Source organism: Strix uralensis, chromosome Z (assembly GCF_047716275.1).
Source record: "Strix uralensis isolate ZFMK-TIS-50842 chromosome Z, bStrUra1, whole genome shotgun sequence".
NCBI lineage: Eukaryota > Metazoa > Chordata > Aves > Strigiformes > Strigidae > Strix > Strix uralensis.
In genome coordinates, this window is record NC_134012.1 from 32,746,688 (window position 1) to 32,764,890 (window position 18,203).

The 18,203-nt window shown below is 39.5% G+C and overlaps 1 long non-coding RNA gene across 2 annotated transcripts in view; it reads right to left on the reverse strand.

Moving 5' to 3' along the window:
- LOC141937531 (uncharacterized) overlaps nt 1-18,203 on the reverse strand; it is an 847,382-nt gene that overhangs the window by 471,373 nt on the left and 357,806 nt on the right. The window lies entirely within an intron of this gene.

Consider the following 18,203-nt stretch of genomic DNA (forward strand, 5'->3'; position numbering starts at 1 on the left):
ATTTCAAGACTGAGGAGACAATGGTAATTTGATGGGGTGTTTTAATTACAAGGAACTCTGCATCAGGCATTGAAAATAAGCCTGCTGAGGGACCATAGTAGAATGGTTGGAAACAAGTACTTTCAAGAATTTACTGCCTCACAGCTGGGGAATACTTTCTTCTTGTGCACAGTTCTTAAACTGGAAATCACCTCTCCTCACCACTGAGAACAATTTAGTACCTTGCTCTGTTTTGGATTAGGAATAGACAAAGTGTTTGGGAACACAGAATAGGAAGCCTAGACATGTAGTAAATTATAATTCTTACCTGGGAGAGCATAGATAATTCTTAAGCATAAGAAATGATATTTCATACCTTTCCATAAATGGAGAAATGTCACAACTTGAAAATATTAGCCAATGCAACAAAAAACACATACACTGACAAAAGCATACTTTTTCCTGGAAGAGCACCAGTAGCTGAAATTTCATGCTAGCTACACACTTTATTACAATAAACATCAAATAATCTTTTTTCTTTCCCCCCCCAAAATACAGCCTAAAATAATAAGAAAATAAATTTTAATAATTTAATTATCTTTCTAGATATTTAGGTATTTTTAAACCTTTTAAAAACATATTCTAAGTTATATGTCAATTTCATTATTTCCTAGGGTATTAACATTTTACAATAGTGCAATTGCAAATCCAATTTAAATTATGTTTTAAATATCCTAGACAGAATTTAGAATGCATACTGTTCTATGCATCTGTACATTTGGTCATGCATCAAATCAACTTTGTTAAACTATCATACACTGATTATTTCAACACAGAAAATAAAAACACTTGAAGCTTTCTAAGAAGTGTGTGTAAAGAGAGGGGCAAGACAAATGATCAGTTAATGACTTGAAGACTCAGCAATATATCTCCAATGTGGTGGACAAAGCAAATAAAACAATATGGTAACACACATTAATCATGGTATATGTAGGCTTCAAATTAGAATTCAAAGGTACAGGTTGAATGACAGTCTTCAGCACTAGCTCAACAAAAACAGGACAATTTTTCAGTTGAAAATAGCATACTTCATACTGAAGTGACACAGGCTTTAACAGTATGTAAAGTACAGTAAAAGCTCAACATTTACAGAAATAGAAACATCAATGGAAAAATCCTGAACATAATTTTGTATTTATATGTTAATTAATGGGCCAAACATTTCTTATCAAGGGAGGAGGAAGGATTAGCTAGTGTTTGTAAAGTCAGAACTGCTTAGAATCAACTCAGAACTGTCAGGTATCACTATCCTTGTAACTTTGTTAACATTCAGTTTTTTCTTCCTTCCTCTGTAAATTATTAATACTTTTAGTATTTTGATATTACAGGGAAAAAATCCTATCAATCTCCATTCTTATTACTACACTACTGAACTAGGCTTTAAAGTCCTAAAATATGCATGTAATAAGTGATTTTTAAAGGACTGTTTCTTCCCCAGACACTTTAAAATTCATTTGGAAATGCTGGATTTTTTTTTTTTTTTTGCGATACTTCAGTATATTAATGTAAAAAAATAACATCTTAGACACAGCCATATCTTTTAATTAAATCACATTAAAAAAGCTGATCCAAACTCAGTTAACTTTGAGGTACCACTGAAGAAGTTCCCTTGATTAAGCAGAAGATCAAAGAAAGAACGAAACCACACTGACTGGTAAGTTACTTAAAAGCTATTTTGATTAAAGAATATTTGCTAATATTCAATTTAATTGTGTTAGAGGCAGCACCCCACTGATAACAAAGCTGGAAGATATAGTTAGCATGTCCTCTATGAGTTGTATCTACATGTGATTGATTTTATGCTGTTCTGGACACAGATTTGCACTACAGAGACTTGGGGGAAAAAGCTAATTTAATTTCAAATTTATGCATAAAAAGAAGATTTTATTTAAAGAAGAAAAGGAAGGAGGAACAGGAAAAGCAAATAAAAACCAAAGGGCTTTCGAATTATAAATACTTCCTTCAGGTATGATATTAGAAAGCAGAGCTCCATTATCTTTAACTTTGTTTTATCCCCAAGATTATCTGGTTGTTGATCATTTTCTTTGAAACAAAACCAAAGTACCCACTTAAGACTGAAATTCATTTAACAAGACAAAATACTTGCACCAGGTATTGACCATTGATTTAAGTTAATTGATTTTCAAATGTAAGCAACATATTTTTCTGTTTTATTCAGACTTCAGTTTAAAAGTATTTTAAGACTTCTGTAAGGAGAAACTATTTTTTTAGAACTACCAACAGAGTTGGAAAAAAATAAAGACCTTTGTTTTACAGCAGAATGGTAGATGCAATCCTGTTTTATCCTTTCATATCCTAGCTTGCACCATCTGAAAAGGCATTTGCATGATCACTCCAGGCCAAAGGATACCAAGTTAATATTTAGAATTCTATTCTCTAAGAGGTGAGGGGCCTTTAAAGTCTGTTTATTTCATTCTATTTTCCAGGTTGAATGTGACTACATCTCTGTGTCACAATCTGGCTCTGCATTCCTGGAAAGAAATGACTTGTGATAAGAGCAGGGACCTCACAATAGTCTGAAAGTACACTCAACAGTCACTTCTCAAACCATTTCTTGATAACCTTCTAGAAATAGAGCAGACACTGATGTAGCCAAGGCTGCTTCATTTAGTCATGTAAGAGATTTTCTCCACCTATCCTTACTTCACTGTTGTAGATGAGGGAAAAGCAAGATGACCTTCTCTTTAAAGGTGTAGTAAAAAAATGCACACTGACAGTGGATTGGAGAGGTCCAGATCCTCCTGACTGTGAAGAGACTGATTACTGGCATATTGTACCCACTTTACTTTCTGCTTTAGAACTCAAGTCTCTTGACTTAGGTGGCTGACATATGGAGACTTTCATGTTCTCCATGCATTGTTTCACAGGTGGGCCAGTGGGAATGCAAAGAATATTAGAGACCTTGGCACATATTTGCTTCAGATTTGGTTCTAACATCATGCTGGGTAGCTCTTCAGTCTGAGTACCTCAACTGATAAATGCTATTCAGACTGAGTGAAGTTATCATAATAAGTTTCTTATATTTATTCCCAAGACTTTTGATTATCCTACCGTCTGACTGCACCATAGCAATCACAAATCTGTCCACATCTGTCTGTTAGAGCACTGGACACACCCTAGTCTCATTACAAAGAATGCCTGCAAGGTTTAGAAACCAATTCATCCTTTCCACACACTTGTTTAGTATCTACCATGTGTCCATATGCATTTTCTGACTGGCTATGAACTATGTAAAAATAACTTAAAAAGTCAAAGTTAATATCTATTAACAGCATGCAGGCCTTGTGCTTATCAGCAGTACAAGGAATTCTATCATATTAGCTTCTATTGCTTTGCTTAATATCCAAGAAAGTCATCCTACATAATACATAAACTAAGATTCTTAATATAAGTGAGGGTAGCAGACTTTGTTCTCTCTTTTTTTTTTTTTTTTTTTTTTAAGCAGCACTTTAATATTAAGGGTATATAAGATTGAATATAACAACACAGAAAGTAACTGGGAATTTCAGCAAGAATGAATGAACTTAGGAGCATCTTTCTTAGTAGCTAGTAGATTATAAGCAAATCTTTCAGAAAGTTTGCTTTCTCCTGAACTCAAGGGCACTAGCTTCAATTGTTGGAGAAGAAATTAGAGCAGGGGAGAAGTTTGATTTCCATTCTAAATTAATTATTCTTTATCTTCAGTTTCTGATAACTGATGGAAATTGAATGGCAGGCAATAAATCAAAGGTTTCCTAACTGAGACCACTTCTTTTAATTTCATAAGGACTGATTCCTTACTAAAGAATAAATTAATAATAATTTATATTGCTATGAATTTTATTCAATCCTTCAACACCACACTTCCTATTTCACAGAATCACAGAATCATCTAGGTTGGAAAAGACCTTGAAGATCACCTAGTCCAACCATTAACCTAACACTGACAGTTCCCAACTACACCATATCCCTCAGCGCTATGTCAACCCGACTCTTAAACACCTCCAGGGATGGGGACTCCACCACGGCCCTGGGCAGTCTATTCCAATGCCTAACAACCCCTTATAGAAAGAAATGCTTACTAATATCCAGTCTAAACCTTCCCTGGTGCAAATTGAGGCCATTCCCTCTTGTCTTATCACTCATTACTTGGTTAAAGACACTCATCCCCAGCTCTCTGCAACCTCCTTTCAGGTAGCTGTAGAGGGCAATGAGGTCTCCCCTCAGCCTCCTCTTCTCCAAACTAAACAATCCCAGTTCCCTCAGCCGCTCCTCATACAACATGTGCTCCAGACCATGCACCAGCTTCGTTGCCCTTCTCTGGACATGCTCGAGTAATTCAATGTCCTTTTTGTAGTGAGGGGCCCAAAACTGAACACAGGAATCGAGGTGCGGCCTCACCAGTGTCAAGCACAGGGGTAAAATCACTTCCCTGTCCCTGCTGGCCACGCTATTGCTGATACAAGCCAGGATGCCATTGGCCTTCTTGGCCACCTGGGCACACTGCTGGCTCATGTTCAGCCGGCTGTCAATCAACACCCCCAGGTCCCTCTCTGACTGGCAGCTCTCCAGCCACTCCTCCCCAAGCCTGTAGCGCTGCTGGGGGTTGTTGTGGCCCAAGTGCAGAACCCGGCATTTGGCTTTATTGAAACTCCTGCAGTTGGCCTTAGCCCATCGCTCCAGCCTGTCCAGATCTCTCTGCAGAGCCTCCCTACCCTCGAGCAGATCCACACTCCCACCCGACTTGGTGTAGTCTGCAAACTAACTGAGGCTGCACTCGATGCCCTTGTCTAGATCATCAATAAAGATGTTAAACAGGAGTGGCCCCAAAACCGAGCCCTGGGGGACACCACTCGTGACCGGCCGCCAAACGGATTTAACTCCATTCACCACAACTCTTTGGGCCCGGCCATCCAGCCAGTTTTTTACCCAGCAAAGCATGTGCCCATCCAAGCTGTGAGCAGCCAGTTTTGCCAGGAGAATGCTGTGGGAAACGGTGTCAAAGGCCTTACTGAAGTCAAGGTAAACTACATCCACAGCCTTTCCCTCATCCAATGAGCAGGTCACCCTGTTGTAGAAGGAGATCAGGTTTGTCAAGCAGGACCTGCCTTTCATAAACCCATGCTGACTGGGCCTGATCATCTCGTTGTCCCACACGTGTTGTGTGATGGTACTCAGGATGAGCTGCTCCATCAGCTTCCTGGGCACCGACGTCAAGCTGACAGGCCTGTAATTTCCCGGATCATCCTTCAGACCCTTCTTATAGATGGGCATCACATTGGCCAATTTCCAATCTCTTGGGAAGTCTTTTTTTTTATAAATAGTTTGTTTTATAAATAGTATCAATTCTCCTAAAACCTCTACTAGAGTGTAAATTTCCATCTTGGGGAACTATGTGTTTAATAACTCCTATAAGAACTGTATGCTGTAATGTTAATTGACAGGAAATTTTTTTATCTTTTGTTTTCAACTAGTCTATTTCCCAGAATCTGCTTGTTTTTTGCCTTTCCTATTTTTATATTGACCACTAAAATATAATTGATCTTCTGCCTCAAAATTCCTGCTGTTTCATGAGCTCTGTTACGATTCAACACAATCCATTTCCCACTGATGTTGGAAAACATAATAAGGTCACAGCAGGGAAGCTTTAGATTCATTAAAGCACATTATTATAAAAAATAGAATGATCTAGGGTAAATTGGTTTCGTCCTTGTGGTACAGTTTGCATATATCCACATTAATCTGAGCATATAAAGCAGCAATAAATTTGTTAGTCCTATTAGATTACAAATGAATCTCCTTATCTTTCATTTCACCATGGGAACCTCTAGTGGCAGATGGAGATGTCAATACTTCATGTTCCATGTAATATTTACCTTTGTTAGGTAAGAAGATTTTAAACCTCCCTGCAAGAACCAAAAAACCCAATCAGTAAAAATGTTTATTTCTGTCTCTATATTGTTTTGAAGAATTTGCCTGTGTCCGGCAAATGTACTTGTCAGAATAATTCGAAAGAAATGAGCAATCAAGGAAATTAATTTAAATTTTGACTCTCTCAGACTTTCATTTATCATCGAAACCCATCATAGAGGGACTGTGCACAAAGATTTAAGATAAAGAATCAGTGATTGTTCTATTAATCTAGTTTAACTGATACTAAAATATGACAGAATGAATTACAAGTTACAGGCAGGAAGGCTTATCAATTCATTACTACTTTCAAGGTTCTCTGTTCTCTCTTTCTCTTTGCCTTCAGCTGTTGACAAAGGATAGACTCTTGCAGTTCAATTTTTCAGTTTATTTTTGACTGCTTTTAATTAAATTTGATGGCTTGCTTCTGCACCAGTGAAGTTACTGGAGTTGCAAAGCACTTTGCTGTTATAACGATAGCTCCCTTGATATCTGTTCATTATTAACTGCTTTTCAAAAGTGCTTCTCAAAACTCTCATTTTATAAATATTTAAATAACTGTAAATTTCTATAACATAAATATCTGGGCAATAGCAATAGGAATTCTATTGACTATTTAATAGGTTTTACATAGTAATATGATTTTTAAATAAAGTTATACATTATAATGTTAATTGGGAAAGTGTTGTCCCTAAAACATGTTACTTGTGTCAGCACAAATTGTAGTCATATTTCAAAGCAGCAGTAATCAATGAATTAGCCAGTAGTTTGTGAACTATTGTTTATGTGGCTATATTTTTCACACATCTTAATTATTCAGAGCAACAGACAAATAAGTAAATAATACAAAACAGAAGAGAACACTTCTGATCTTTGCACTACAAGGGATAGTACTTGGATTAATCTCGATGCCTTCTAAAACAAAGTTCCATTTTTAATACAAAGTTACCAGGAAAAATAAGGTAAAGCAAAGGAAAGGAAAGAGATTTTTAATTACTAGCACTTTGACAAATGTGAGATAAGAGACTGCTTACAGTTAAGTCTGGTAAAAAATTTAAGAGCCCTAAAATCTTTCAAGAGGCAGGACTTAGTTCTTAAAACAAGGCTTCTCTTTGCTGTTTAATGGGTCCACTACTTGCCCCATCTTCCATGGGCAGGGAGCCTTAAAGGAATATAATATTCTTCTAAACATTAAAGAAGAGAATTTACACATACTTTCTCATGTTGACAAGTGCTTTGATCACACTGACTTCAGTGAAAATTCTCTCAGATGCATTCTCTCAGATGCATTCAATATGAATAATAGAGGCAAAATGTGAAACTACAGAACTACTCAGTAGTGAACAGATTTTGCCTTTTGAATACAGAAAAAAATTAGAATAAGAGGTAGTTTGCCATGTGGTTCTCGAAGCTTAAAATTATTTTAGAACTTTCCATTGTAGGAAACAGTAATTTTATACTGTAAACTGTCTATCTCTCTGGCAAAAGGAGTATCTTCCTAATTACTTTTATATTGCATAGGACTATAAGTTCCAAAGCCTATGCAAGCAAGTAGAACATCTTCTTTTTTTCTTCCATATGGGCTGCTCTCTGCTCATATTTATAGTGTCTCCATTTTTAGGGGTTACCTGCTGCTGTAAGTTCCTCACCTAACTGTATTACTAATTTAAAGGAAAATTTTATTTTCTACACCTTTAATAAAAGAAAACAGTGATCATACCTGAAAGATGGAAATTCTTATTAGTTAGACCTATGCTTTACATGACCAAAGTATGTGTGTATATTCTTTTGCCTTTCACAATCATTCTGATGGAGCTTTTCTATATAAACACACTTAAAAATAACTAAAAATTCTCCTAAAAAGTAAATTTAAAGTGCATCTAATTCCTCTACAGTTATTCAGAAAACAAATGGCCAAAGTTTGGTTAAGATTAATTTAGTCTGTTGCTTGAAGTAAGTCTACACTGGATGTGTTCACATAACAACTGAAAATAAAAGGCACAGAAATTCTCCTGCATGACAGATGAAAAAGGTAGTAATATAGTTACCCACTGCAAAAGCAGCACGGGAGATACTCTTCTATGAATGTAACACAGCCAGGTATATCCGTATTAGATTTAATAGTGACAGCCATGGTAAATGTGGTCTTTAAGACCTTTGTTCAAGCTAATAATCCCCAGACGCCTCCAATGTCCTTTACTTTCTATGTATTCAGAACTATGGAAGAAGTTTCAAACTAGTCAATTGTCTTCTGTTCTTTCACCTTTTTCTAAATCTTGATACTCCCCAACATATTACAGAGATAAAAGATGTGACACCCCTAATTTACTCATGTTTCATAGTTTCATAATTTCGATAATTTTAACATAGCCCCTTTGATTTCTCAGCAGGTGGTGTCGCATCTGTCACACACAAATCCTCCAGAAATGTCATACTACTGCAGGAAATCTGTCCATCATGATCCAGCAGTCCATTACCACAGGAAGAGTGCCAGTTTTCTGTCCCTACTAATTCTCCAGCTTTCTACAAGGACTACCTTAAAGACTTCAAAGAAAATATAAATAAACTGGGGAAATTCCTGCAAATTAGTTACAGCTGGCTAGGACTGCTTCTCTTCTAGTTCAACCATGTTTTGAGGAAGAATATTCTTTTCTGGCTCTTCCCTACTAAAAAGGCAACTTTACGTTTAAAGTGTCAATTGCAGTTTCCAAAGAATCAGCAAATATTAAATATTTCATTAATTATTTTGTGTGAACAGCTGTTATCCTTCCAGTTAGCAGTGCACAACCTTTCTGGTCAGACAGGAGAGGGACATACACTAATAACTCTTTTTTTACAGTTTGATTAGACCTACTTAACACATAGAGTCTAAGTTGAACAGCCATGCATGGTGGTTCCAGGCCACGTGTCCTTTGCAGCCCCGAGGAGCAGAAGATTAGGAGCTGTAGGAAAGAGAGAAAACTATAGTTTCGGTCTGAAGAGTTGGTTACAGACAGTGGAACCAAAATCTATGGATAAGGATGTAATCTATGAATCTATTTGATAATCATCACCCCTCAGTCTCCTCTTTGCTGGACAATGTGAGTCCCCACATTTGGAATTTGAAGTAAATACCCATATAGCTGTCTAAGAACTGTACTGTATGAGAGAGATGAGAAACCAGGCCTGTGAGAAACTAAGAAAAACAGCCTGAGAAAGCAAAAGTTGAGGCTGATCGAAGAAATGCCTCAAACACTCGCAAGACAAAACTATGAGTCACAGGGTGGATAGTGTGGAGGTCGAAACTGATAAGGGTGACCAAATAACACAAGATGCAGCTGGAGGAGGGAGCCCTCTGGAGACAGGACGGCTCTGCTCTGGTCAAATTTCAAGGGCCATCTGTCCAGTGAATGACCTTTGCTTCATTATCCACGAAATGCATATTAAAGTTAACACCCCTCAATATGCTAACAAAGGCTAACATGATCATGCTAATTACATCATCCCATGAAACACCTTACCCCTCCCCATACATAGGATACGTAGGTATGTGTGTTGACCTAGGGGACAGACCCAAGGAAAGTGTGTATAAATCAAGGGCGGGGGGAGGAAGGGGGGGGGGGGGGGGCAGAAGAGTGCAGTGAAGCGAAGAAGATGGATGTCAGTGAAGAAGACGGATGCCTCCTGTGCCTCCTGGAACCCTCGCCGGCGGGATCAGCACAGAAACCCAGACCGGTGATCTGTATTTCCCCATTCCCTCTATCTCCCTCTTCTCCCTTTCCTATTAAGAAATGCAAGGCATATTATATTGCTTGCCACAACTTGCTACATACTTAGCCAACTATCGTATGTTCAATTAGTACATTGTGGGTAGTTAATAAATGTTTGGACTTGGAGACTTGTTGTCTGCTCCATTGGGGATTTGTGAATCTGAGTCACTTGTCTCCCTCATCTGAGCAGGACATGACACTGTGGTCCAAAACAAACTAAAAATTCAATCTGCATAAGACCTTTCAGTGATGATGGAATAGGTCACCACTGAGCTTAACTGTCTTAGAACAACTGATTTTCACAGGGAAACCTGAAACCCATCAGGTCCAGATCAAGTTTCATACAGGCTTCAGAAAGGACCTCCAAAGACAGACAAAACAAAACAGATGCATTAGCTGACCTCTTGGAATATTGCTGAGCTTTTCACAACCTCACTAAATGTGTTGAGACTGGAGAGGGATCAGGTGTCATATTTACTGCTAATATGCTTTGAAGCAGTGAATGTTTAAATGTGATTTTTGCTGTAGTAAACAATGATGGTTTTGTGTGTGTGTAGGCTGCTTGCTAATCTGACTGACACTATTTGAATGCTAATGATTTATTAGTGAACAGTAAATCAGATTTTAATTGCTTTAGAAGAAGAAACACACCATCAAACTACAGTGGTCTGGGATTTTTTAAAACTGATCTGAGATAAAACATTTCTTGTACAATGTTTGCTTGCATATTTGATTGTTTGATGTATTAACAATGAACTCAGAAGTTCTTTCCCATGAATCACTGCAAACATTCCTCAGCAAAGGAAGCTAACTAAACTTTTCTTTAGAAAGAATTCAATCATCAGATATACTTCTATGGATAATATATTTATTTATATATGGAAATAAGAATCAATACCAGAAAGGAAAGAAGTAGCTTTAGGAGAGTGTAAATTTTAATTTCATTATCTATTTATTTTAATTTTGTGTCAAAAGAGCTGGAGAAAGGTGAGGTACTGAGACAAGAATGTTTCCTCTTATTTTCTGTTCCAAAAAATTGAAATAATTATGGTAGAAGTGACATGTGAAGTACAAGTGCAAGTGAATTTGGATAAAGCACATTACAGAAAAGTTACTGGAGAGTATATGCAAAATATAAAACCTAATCGCAGATAAACAGAGTTCTGCAGAGATAAAGGAAAGCGTCATTCCCACAGTAAATGTGGATAAATTGACAAAGTAAAACTTTTAAAAATGCTTTAAAGGAGTTCATTTTGTTAATTGACTCAGTTCTGACATTTTTAGGCCTCACATGTAAGCAATTAATGGAAGAGATAATAATAATTTAATGAATAGCTAACATTTTATGACAGAATTTTGTTACTAACTCCTCCTCTACATTATCTACAAACCAGATGGAGAACATTGGCAACACAGAGAAGACCATTTCTCTCTGTTTCAGCGCTAATGTTGTATCAGTCTTTAGTAACTAGGACAAGTACTGAAAGATCAAGCACTGCTCACAGTAATGCAGTAAATAAGAGTTTCACTGTTACTAGTAGCAGATCACAGGCTTTCTGCTCATTTTGCAACCTTTCAGAACGGAAGTTTGCTTCTCTTTTTCTGAAACGGCCTTGACCTGCCTGAAGCTGTATTTTAACTTGTTTAGATATAATTTATACTTATGACCACCTGACTACACCTGACTTGTTTTACTTTGAGGTTTTGGTTTGGTATTATTTTTGGCTTTCTTTTTGTAATGTATAACCATAATTTTAAATAGGTAGTAGTAACAAGTAGGTATTCACTATAGAAATGTCTATGGCTTTAGCATAATGATTTGGTCAAGAGAGTTTTCTGGTACAAAAGCATAGGTCTTGGAAATGGGGTACATGATGGAGTGTAGAGGAGTACAGGCAGTAAATTACAACAAGCCCAGTATGGTATTGGAGACCCTACAATTATGAACAACTCACCAATGTTCAGATAAAGAAGTGCAGACCTGTACCAGTCATGAGTTGCAAAGAGCCTTAAGAACATATGCTCAATATACAGATAGCACACTCCGTACAGTCGGTTCAGTTGTAATACAGACTAGCAGGCCAATGAAGAAATGTCAAAGTGTAAAGAATTTTAGGGAATACAGAAATTATGCCAAATAAATCGTAGATTGAGTAGGAAGAAATCTTCTACCTCAATATCATACTCATTCCACCAAAGGGGTCAGGATGCTGACTGCTAACTGTACCTTCCCCCGTACTCCAGATTGAAATCACCAGTCAGAACCCACAGGAGCAGTGAAAAAGAAAAAGGGTAGATACTAGGAGTGTATGTGTAGCAGTTTTAGCTGAATAGAATGGAATAGAATAGAATAGAATAGAATAGAATAGAATAGAATAGAATAGAATAGAATAGAATAGAATAGAATAGAATAGAATAGAATAGAATAGAATAGAATAGAATAGAATAGTTCCAGTTGGAAGGGTCCTACAGTGATCACCTAGTCTAATTGCCTGACCATGTTATTAAGTTTCTTAAAAACTGACAGGCTTGGGGCATCGTCCACCTCTCTAGGAAGTCTTTTCCAGTGTTTGACCACCCTCTCTGTAAATAAATGCTTCCAAATGTCCAGCCCAAACCTCCCTCAGCACAGCTTTGAACCATTCCCACACTTTCTATCACTGGATCCCAGGGAGAAGAGATCAGCACCTCACTCTCCACTTCCCCTCGTCAGGAAGCTGAAGAGAGCAATGAGGTCACCCCTCAGCCTACCTTTCTCCAAATTAGACAAGCCCAAAATCCTTACAGTTCCTCACAGAACATGTTTTCCAGCTCTTTCACCAGTTTTGTTGACCTCCTCTCGACACATTAGAGGACTTTCACATCTTCATAAATTCTGGGGCCCAGAGCTGCACACAGTACTCCAGGTGAGGCTGCACTAATGCTACATACAGTGGGATATTCACCTCTTTTGACTGGCTGGTTATGCTGTGTGTGATGCACCCCAGGATGTGGTTTGCCTTCTTGACTGTCAGGGCACACTGCTGGCTCGTATTGAGACTGCTGTCAGCCAGCACTCCCAGATCCCTTTCTGCAGAGTTGGTCTTCAGTCAGTCCTCTCACAGTTTAGACTTGTTGTGGAGGTTTGAACTCAGCCAGCAGCTAGACGCCACATGGCGGCTGTTCACCTCCCCGCCCCACCTCTGGTGAAATAGGGGAGGGACAAAAAGAAGAGAATTCGTGGTTGAATAAAAAGAAACAATTTGCTAAATATAACAAGAGAACAACAGTAAAATTAGTGAGTCCAAAAAAAGAAACGGGTAGAATAGCAGCAGTAGCGACTGCCCCCACAGCAACACACACCCAGGCCAGACCCGAAAATCCCGCGCCCGCCTGAGAGAGCCCACCCCCCTATATCCCTGGACATGACATCACAGGGTATGAAATACTCCAGTGATAGTTAATTCCATCCTGGTCGAAATCAGGACACTTGTGTTTGGCATTACTCCATACTAGGTGCAGAGTCTGGCATTTGGACATGTGAAATTTCATCCCATTAGTCATTACCTAATCCAGTCTATCTAGATCACTCTGCAAGGCCTCTTGTCCTTCAAGAGAGTCAACAGCACCTCCCAGTTTGGTATCATTAGCAAACTTAGGGTTGTTTCTTCTATGTAATAATTAGGTCTGGAGTAAGAATAGTATTTTATTTAGACTGTCCATATTTCAATTATACTAACAATAAATTATTGGCTCTACAAATACAGTGTGTTACTTTTTCAACCTCAACATAGCACACAGGCATAAAGACTGCATTGCCACATATAGCAGCAGTTGGATATTGGGGTATCCTCCATGCAGATCTTAAGTTTTTAGAGAGAACATGTGCACAGAGATTTTCAGAAGCAAATCACTTTGCAGAATGTGTCAGCCTTTGCTAGGAATTGAAGGAACACCAAACAATGACCTTGTCAAATATCACTCTGTTTTCCAGTGACAGAAGCAATAGCTTATCTCAAGGAAAATCTGTGTATTTTTTAAAAATCATGGACAAACCAATATATTTTGTCTAAGTTTCACCTAGGAAATGACTGAACAGTTTTAGCTGAAACTTTAATATCTGACTCAAGGCAAGTAACTTTGTATGAAATCTGTCAGCTTGAATGCTTAAGTTTGACAAGTGAAAAGTGCCTGAAATCAGTGTTTTATAAGATGAAAATTGGAACAACCCTTATATATTACATGTAGAAAATACTTTCTAGGCTGCAATCCTAAAACAAAAACACAATTACTTTTATGTTAGTTTAGCTGACGTGCTTTGCATGTTCTCTATGAGAGATTATTATACATATCAGTATACTTAAAAGACAAATAATATAGCTCTTGTCTCTGTACTGCATATTGTTTCAAATTAGGAGCGATGTTCATACTATTCACCCTATTAAACTGAGTACACAATTTCAAAATGGAGTGTTTCTTTCTTGATGGAGGAGATTTTCATGCAAGGGGACTGCCATGTCTGCACAAAGTTCTTCTGAAATCAACTTAATGTGAGCAGATATAGATCCGCCCAAATTTAAACAAAACAAAACAAAACAAAACAAAACAAAAAACAAGCAGTCAGGAATATTACCTGACTTAAAATATACAGAAAATTCCTCAGTAATCCTCTTGTGACATGTATCATATGAAACACAGACACAACCTTGTAATGATGTACAATATGACAAAGAAACTATATTCCCATTTCAATAAATTATTTCCAAAGGTATTTTGCCCTTTATAAATACAAAAGTTTGCATGTGAAATTTAAAGTAATAATCTTGGACTACTTGTTTTCTGTACTACAGATAGCCCTTCTCAAAGGACAGCTTCATTTTCAAGACCTTAACCTAGGATTTGGGAAAACACCTCCCTAGCTTTCCACATATTCCCTATATAACATCAGGGTAATTAATTTCTCTTTCTGTGCATCAATTTCCTACTGACATAAAGAGAGGAGTAATTCCACTCCACAGGACTTATGAAAATAGAAGCTGTCAGGCTCCTACATGTTTGGTAATCATAACACTATTCTAGGAAAGATTATTACAAAAAGGTGTTGGATTCATTAGCTCATCTCAAGTGCATCTACACCAATGCACGCAGTATGAGCAACAAACAGGGGGAGCTTGAATACGTGATGAGAACTATGACATAGTAGCTATCACAGAAACGTGGTGGGATGCCTCACACGACTGGAGTGCTGCAATCGATGACTACAAGCTCTTCAGGAGGGATAGACGGGGAAGGAGAGGCAGTGGAGTGGCCCTGTATGTTAGAGAATGCTGTGAAAGCTCGGAAATCAAGTATAGTGCTGACAGGTTTGAGAGTGTTTGGATTAGGTTAAGGGCCAATAAAGCAGATCTTGCTGTGGGAGTCTGCTATAGACCTCCCAACCAAAGCAGTGAGGTGCATGAAGCTTTCTATAAACAGTTGGGAGAAATCTCACAGTCACTTGTCGTTGTTCTTGTGGGGGGACTTTAACGTCCTGGGTATCTCCTGGGATCACAGCACAGCAGAGAGGGAACATCCAGGAGGTTCCTGGAATGTGTGGAGGATGACATCCTCACACAGCTGGTGAGTGAGCCGACCAGGGAAGGTGCCCTCCTGGACCTGCTTCTTGTGCACAGGGAAGAGCTTGTGGGGGAAGTAAAGGTTGGAGGCCGTCTAGGGTGCAGTGATCATGAGATGATTGAGTTTTCAATCCTTGGAGAAACAAAGAGAGGGGTTAGTAAAACTGCCACCTTAGACTTCCGCAGGGTAAACTTTGACCTGTTCAAAAGACTGACTGACAAAATCCCTTGGGAGGCTGCCCTGAATGATACGAGAGTCCAGGAAGACTGGACATCCTTCAAGAGAGAAGTCTTAAGGACACAGGAGCAGGCTGTTCCCGCGTGCCGAAAAACAAACAGGCGGGGAAGGAGACTGGCCTGGCTAAACAGGGACCTTTGGCTGGATCTCAAGAACAAAAGGAGAATCTATTGCCTTTGGAAGAGGAAGCAGATCTCTCATGAAGACTATAAAGATGTAGTGAAGTTATGCAGGGAGAACATTAGGAGAGCCAAAGCACAGCTAGAGCTCAACTTGGCTACAGCTGTTAAAGAAAATAAAAAATGTTTCTATAAATTCATTAACAACAAAAGCAAGGTTAGAGAAAATCTCCCTGCTTTATTGGATGCAGAGGGAAACATAGCAACAAAAGATGAGGAAAAGGCTGAGGTGCTCAACGCCTACTTTGCCTCAGTCTTTAGCAGTGGAACTGGCTGTTCCCTGGACACCCAGCCTCATGAGCTAGGAGATGCGGAGGGGAAGCGGAATGAGGTCATCACAATTAAAGAGGACGTGGTCAGAGACCTGCTACACCACTTGGATGCACACAAGTCTGTGGGACTGGATGGGTTACACCCAAGAGTGCTGAAAGAGTTGGCAGATGTGCTCGCCAAGACGCTTTCCATGATTTACCTGAAGTCATGGCTAACTGGGGAGGTCCCATTGGACTGGAGGGTGGCAAATGTAACACCCATCTACAAGAGAGGCAGAAAAGAGGATCCAGGAAACTATAGACCTGTCAGTCTGTCCTCTGTACCAGGGAAAGTCATGGAGCAGGTCATCTTGAGTGCCATTAAAAGTCATATAATGGACAACCAGGGGATCAGGCCTAGTCAGCATGGGTTTATGAAAGGCAGGTCCTGCCTGACAAACCTGATCTCCTTCTATGACAAGATGACCCGACTATTGGATGCGGGAAAAGCTGTGGATATTGTCTACCTGGATTTTCGAAAAGCATGCAACACAGTTCCCCATAGGATTCTCATACAAAAACTGGCTGCCCATGGCCTGGATGAGCGAAAGGTCTGCTGGGTCAAGCACTGGCTGGATGGACAGTCCCAGAGAGTGGTGGTCAATGGAGCTAAATCCAGCTGGAGAGTGGTCACAAGTGGTGTTCCTCAGGTCTCAGTGTTGGGACCATTTCTGTTTAACATCTTTATTGATGATCTTGATAAGGACATAGAGTGTATCATCAGTAAGTTTGCAGATAACACCAAGTGAAGCGGGAGTGTCGATCTGCATGAAGATAGGGAGGCTCTACAGAGAGACTTGGATAGATTGGATCGGTGCGCCAATGTCAACGGGATGAGCTTCAACAAGACCAAGTGCCAGGTCCTGCACTTGGGCCACAACAACCCCATGCATCGCTACAGGCTTGGGGAGGTGTGGCTGGAGAGCTGTGTGGAGGAAAAAGATCTGGTGGTTCTAACTGACAAGCAGCAGAACATGAGCTGGCAGTGTGCCCAGGTGGTCAAGAAAGTCAACGGCATCCTGGCTTATATTATTTCTGACCAGCAGAAGTAGAGAGGTGATAGTCCCTCTGTACTCTGCACTGGTGAGGCCACACCTGGAGTATTGTGTCCAGTTTTGGACACTTCAATACAACAGATATCGAGGTGGTGGAGCGAGTGCAGAGGAGTGCAACGAAGCTGGTGAAGGACCTGCAGAACAGATCCTATGAGGAGCGATTGAAGGAGCTGGAACAGTTCAGTTTCAGGAGGAGAACGCTGAGGGAAGACCTCATCACTCTCTACAACTACCTGAAAGGACATGTGGAGAGGTTGTGCTGGTCTCTTCTCACAGGTGATCATTGACAGAACAAGAGCGAATGGTTTTAAACTCTAACAGGGGAGGTTTAGACTGGATATGAGGAAAAGAATTTTCACAGAAAGAGTGGTCAGACAGTGAAATAGGCTGCCCAGGGAGATGGTGGAGTCGTTTAGATGAGATGTTGGGGGATATGGTGTAGGGGAGAACTTTGTAGACTAGGTGTCCTGGTTTAACCAGGATAGGGTTAAGTTTCCCCAGCAGTGGGGGGGGGAGCTCTAGCCAGGTTATTCAGATACCATGCGGACATCACATCCTGGTGCGAGTCACATTTTCCTGGCGCGGGAGCGCGGGAAGAATCGGTGATCGCGTGGGGTTCACACTGCTGGGTTTTCTCTCACTGCGATATTGGTAGATATTTTGCCCTGTTCATTGTTATTACTATTATTCTTATTGTTATTGTTGTTGTTTGTTGTGTTGCTATTGCACTGCTGTATTAAACCTGTCCTTATCTCAGATTGGGGCTTTGTATTTCACTCCCTTTGTGGGGGAGGGGCAGCGGCCGCGTGGTCTCAGACCCTGGCAGGGGCTAAACCATTACAACTTTGGCACTCCAACGTGAGGCTGGAGAAGACTGAAATAAGGACGAAAGGAGAAGGTGTGTTAGATCAATCTGTTAGATGTAATTTTTTTCTAGTTTTATTTGTATTTGTTTAATAAGAAACGTTTGCAATGCTGATCAATTTGCTTGCCTGGTGGGGCTGGATTAATCCTTATATCCCCTGTGTGTTCCCAGTGCTGGTGTTTGTTCTCAGTGGAAAATGTATCAAGGGTCTTGCTCTGATCTACTGGTTACTGTCTGCTTATAATGGGCTCGTTTCGCTGCTT